This window comes from Dioscorea cayenensis, chromosome 14 (genome assembly GCF_009730915.1).
Source record: "Dioscorea cayenensis subsp. rotundata cultivar TDr96_F1 chromosome 14, TDr96_F1_v2_PseudoChromosome.rev07_lg8_w22 25.fasta, whole genome shotgun sequence".
NCBI lineage: Eukaryota > Viridiplantae > Streptophyta > Magnoliopsida > Dioscoreales > Dioscoreaceae > Dioscorea > Dioscorea cayenensis.
The window spans coordinates 9,950,807-9,956,651 of NC_052484.1; the positions used below are offsets into that span (position 1 = coordinate 9,950,807).

The 5,845-nt window shown below is 35.3% G+C and overlaps 1 pseudogene; it reads left to right on the forward strand.

Moving 5' to 3' along the window:
- Positions 1-1,934: 1,934 nt before the first annotated feature.
- On the forward strand, positions 1,935-2,835 carry LOC120276107 (annotated as a pseudogene).
- Positions 2,836-5,845: the final 3,010 nt, after the last annotated feature.

Here is a 5,845-nt window from a genome sequence, read left to right on the forward strand (position 1 = left end):
TCAGTTACGTATTGCTGCACATCATTAATTTGCATTATCATAGGGAGTGTGTTCATGGAGCTTTTCCATACAATTGTGGCACCTACTACCATGGGTAGGCCATGGATATGCCATGGGTTTTGGGAAGGGGATACACCTAACCCATGGCCTCCCAACGATCATGGGTTGGGCCGTTGGTCCCTTTAGCACACCATACTAGCCCAATGCTAGCCCAATAGCCATGGGTCTGTTTATATATAAATAATATAACTGACTGTCCCTAATAAAATTCAAACGTCCCTAATGAAACCAAATTCAATTTAATTTTAAATTCTAATATATCTTAATTGTAGATATATTTAGAATTAAAAATTTAAATGTCCTAATCTTAATCTTAATTGATTATTTCGATTGTCTTGAACTAGAGTGCAAATTCCAAGTTAAATACAAAATGCAAAATTACAAAATTGCCCTTGAGAACATATCTCAAGGCACAAAATGCAAATTACAAAATTGCCCCTTAAGAACATATCTCGAGGCATAAAAAAATTATTATTACAAGATTATCCTCGAGAACACATATCTCGAGGCAATCTCAAATCTTAGGATAGCCAAACACACATCCCAAGACGATCTTAAGTTTCATGTAGCCCCGAGAGCGGATCTCGAGGCAATGGGAGAAATGCAAATCTCAAGCACTTGAGTACGCATCCCGAGGTAGATTCAGCTTAGTGAATTTTTAAAAATATTAAATAAATAAATAAATAATGAATATATAATGAAAAATAATAAATAATAATAATAAAAATAATAAATAAAAATGCGAATAATAAAATAATAAATAAAAATTGAAATTTAAATTTTCAAATTTGAAATTATTTTTAAAAATTATTATTAATTAGAATTTAAAAAAAGAAGTGATAAGAACCCGATCTTACCTCGCTTGCTAGGATCTCACTGGGAAGTTAGGCTTAGATAGGGAAGAGGGGGTTTTATGATTTAAAAAAATTTCTTTTAAAAAAAGATAAGAGAAGAATTGAGGAAAAATAGAAGAAAAATTTAAAAGAAAAAAATAATTATAATTAAGAGTAGAAAAAAATAATAATATATATTAAAAAAATTAAAAATTATTAAAAAAATAATAATAATAATAAATAAGTAAAAACAAAAAAATAGTAAAAAAATAATAATAAACTTTAAAAAAATATTAAATTAAAAATAAATTTAAAAAAATTAAATTAAAAATAAAAAAATAATTTTTAAAAAAATAAAAAAATATTTTTATTAAAAAAATTAATTAAAGTTGGAAATTGAAAGTTGGGTTTTTCGTTTCGCTAGATCTCGTGGGGGAAATAAATAAGCAATACTTTTTAAAAAATTATACGATCTTTGTTGTGATCTCGCGGGGAGAGGTTGGGATGATAAGGATGAGAGAGGCTTTTAAATAGGAATAAGAACAGATGAAGAGTGGGGGACAAAAAATCTTAAAAAGCGAGAGAGAAGTTTAAGGTGCTTTTATCTCCTTCCCTATGGTACCATATATATATATATATATATAAAAATATAAAAAAAGTTGTCACTACTGATGTCGTCGCTACCGATGCCTATCAAAAGAGGTCGCGGACATGGTTGAATAGTTGAAATAATGTCGCCAACCATGTCCGATATTCATCGCTTCTACCGCTCGTCGCTCGATGATCGCTACCGCTGACGCCTGCTACCACCGGGCCCGTTACTTTGCTCGTCATCGCTGGATCGTCAAGGGGGTTGCGGACATGGTTGAATGGCTAAAATAATGCTCGCCAACCATGTCCGGGTACCCAGCCGCTTCTCATCGCTCACCGTCCCGATGCTCACCTCACCCATTCTCATTATGGACTGCCTATGGATGCCTTGTTTGGCAGAACAAGTGTCTCTGATGATTTATCGTCACTAGTCAACGAGAGCAGACAAACATGCATCCTGAACTTGACAATCTCAAGAAACTGGGAAAGCTTTTCGCTTCGCAAAACAAACTAAAAAGGAACCTTACTTTCAGATTAGGGCAATCGCACGAGCTTCGGAGTTGGTCCTTAGTAATAACCTTCTTTCAAGGAGCACTTCTGCGAAGGTTGTGGTACTGGAGAAACTGAGGAATCTAAAACCTATAATGATATGGAAGTGCTCCTTTCACTGCTGTCCAGTTGCTTTGGGTCAACATGATTACGGATACACTTGGTGCTTTTAGCATTAGGAACCGAACCTCCCAATGATGAGATGATGAAAAGACCCCCTGTTCGGAAGGGTGAGAATTTTATCACGAGAATCATATGGAGAAATATCATTGGCTAGAGTGTTTATCAATTAGCAGTGCTTGGAATTCTCATGTTTGATGGGAAGCACCTTTTGAAACTCAACGGTCCAAATGTGGATGCTGTTCTCAACACTTTCATCTTCAACACATTTATGTTTTGTCAGGTTTTCAATGAAATCAATAGCCGGGATATGGAGAAGATCAATGTGTTCCATGCTGTTTTGTCCTCCATTGTTGTGTTTTAGATAATAAATAATAGAAATCCTCGGTACTTTTGCCAGCACTGTGATATTAAACTGGCAATTGTGGTTGCTGAGCATCTTGATTGGTTCAATCATCATGGTGGTCGGAGCTATTTTGAAGTGCATTCCTGTTCAGAAACTCAATCTTTCTGCCTATGATCAGAATGACTATGAACCACTCCCCAGTGGTCCTGAAGTAGTGTAAAGGGAACTGATACTCCTCCAAAACTTCACGACATCAACTGATCATATCCTTTTGAAAGTTAGGAATCCAGGAACTTGGCTGTGTAACTTTCGCAACCAGATAATGCTGTTTCCACATAAGGAATTATAGAATTTGAATCATTTATTGATGTCAACTTTGGTTTATTAGTTTTACATGTGTGCATGCAAAAAAAAAATAATAAAATTGAAAAATTAGAAATGATATCTGCATATTTGTTGAAGTAGCATGCAAACAAATAAAAATGGGAAATGACGATGAAATAAGAAACATTAAATATGTTTGAGAAACATGTCATATGGGCATTCAAGCATGCAGACATGCATGAAATAAAAAAAGGAAATATGAGAAAATGGAGAACATGCTATAGTCTCATATAAAAAATATATATACAAAAAAATAATAAAATAATAAAAATGGGCCCACCATTAAACAAATTAATGCATGATGTATGCAAGTTCACGTGCATAAGAATTTTTTTAAAAAAAAAACAAAAAAAGAAACATATAACATACACGCAGACATGCACGCAGACGCACAATAAAAAATATATATATATATATATATATAAAAGAACAAAAGCATTCATCATTTTGTTAAAGAATAAAAAAAAAAATTTTAAAAAAAGCGGGCCCACCATCAACATGAATATGGGTTTCAGGCTTGAAAAAGAAATAAATAAATAAATAAATAAATAAAATAAATAAAAAAAATCACGTGACTCATGCATGCACATATAACTAAGAATGTGATGTTGTTAGAAAAAACATGTAATGGTATGAGCATAGTAAAAAAAATTGCTCATGAAGCTCTAAAAAATTGCATGCATGCATGCCCACACATTTAGAAATCACCATGCATGATATAAAATAAAAAAAAATTATGCATATATGCATGAGATAAAAATATCGAAAACGTTCATACATAAAAAAAATATGAAATGAGGGATATGCATACAAAAACAAAAAAAGAAACATGCATACTCACGGCCCCTCTAATAAATAAATAAATAAATATAACCCACTATGATAAGTGTGGATTAAAATAAATAAATTAAAATATATATCTAGAAATGATATGCAAGCAAATGAATAGTAGAGAAATATGCACTGCTAATTTCAAAGCAATGATAAGGGTGCTCATCTCAATGTCGTAGCTAAATTTGTCTCAAAGCAGCAATGAGACATATTCCAAAAATAAAAAATTAAAAAAGGGCGACAACAAGACATGCAATATAGTAACAAGACACAATCAGCAGTGACTTGTTTATTTTAAAATGATAACAAAAATTGCAAAACGGCAATGCGGCAGGCAACGCAGTGACAAGGCACAGGCAACGGCGATGATAATATATATATATATATATACATATAAGTAATGTAATAAATATGTTTATATAATAAAATAACAAGATTTATAATTCGCAAATCTTCTTGCTCTTACTTGTACCTTTTGCCCTTAATCGGAGGTTCCTAAGATTTCTAATCTAGGGTAATTAATAATAGAGGCTTGCCTCTATTAGAAATGAAAGAACCCACACAAAACAAATACGATATTTGTGCTTTGATGTATCATTTGGTGTCTTCTACATGATCCCAGACGCATATTTTCGATCCCACAAATTCTGGCACGCCGGTGGGGACCCTATTCCTACTCCCATCTTTGAGGCAGAAGTACAAGTAAAGGCGTTATTCCTACATCCTATGAAAGATATCTAATAATGTTTTTTTTTATTTTGCAGGAAACGAAGAACAAATGGCATTCAAAAACTCAACCACCTCTGGAAGCCCGAAACTCACAATTTTCCTTGGCGAAATAACTAAGGTTCAATTGCCAAACAGCACCTTCAACACTGGAGCTGCAGGAGCTGAGCTGACCTTTGGCACCATATCTGAGTCGGTGCAATTCGTAAGGAGACCCGCACATTCGAAGGAGAACCTGACAGTCCAGCGGCTTCCATCCAAAGGTCATTGCCCCAATGTGATTGTTCCTGCAACTGGCGAGGATGCCGATGTCAGGGGAGCATCAAGAGTATCTGCATTTGAGAGGCTATCCCACCCTAAAAGGATAATTTCTATGAATGATGATGATGATGATGAACCCGCTTTCACCATTACAGCAAAGGGGCTGGAAAGTGGAGTTTTCCACTCATCTGATGAAGACACACCAAAGAAGAAAAGTGTGTTTTCAAGGCTCACACAAAGGAAAGTCAAAATTCCAAGACAAAAGTTGGATTTTGTGTGATTCCAAGGGCACAAGAATGATCAAATGAGTACCTTCAACAACTCATTTGAACCTCTTAACCTGGTGAAGAAGAACGCAACCACCCCCAACTGAGTTAAAACAAGGTTGGTCGACCTCCAAAGTCCTATAGTAAGAACTCATTTGGTCAGAATCTTTACAAGACTTACATAGCATCAAGGAAACTGCAGTCAGAGAAGATAAGACCAAAAGAATTCTATCAAAAGAAGAAGCAATTGATTTCAACAGCGCAGAAGACAGTGTTTAATCGCTTTGCTCCTACAAGAAATCAACCCAAGGTTGACAGGTCTAAATTTCAATAGAGGAGGGAAATGAAAGATGAAGAAATATTTGATGCAGATGTGGAAGTACACACTTGTCGTATGGTTACTGAAACAAAGGAGATCCTGCACTCGAACAACAACACCCGGGGCCTGTTACAAGATCCCGTAGAAGAGCAGCAGACTCCCTGAATGGAGAAGAAGGTTCTAGCCATGTGCTGCCACATGAGGAGTAAGGGATATGGACTAGCCTTCCACCACTCCATGTACCAAGGAAACACAAAGAAGTACAGCATCTAAATGAAGATGAAGAGGATGAACCTGTCTTTATTCCTCAAAAGGGACACCGTGATACTGAATATCAAAGACTCAATGACAACATGGAAATGTTGATGGGGTCAATGTTGCAAATGCAGAAACAAATTAAAATCCTCATGGAAAATCAACCTGAACAACCAGGAAGATCGAGGAGTCCAACCCGACGGCCGAGAGAAGCCCTAAGGCTAGTTGAGCAAGGGGTAACCCCACAGTTTCTTATGGAGAATGTGCAGAGGTCGAGAAGTCCAACACCACATCCAAAGGAAAC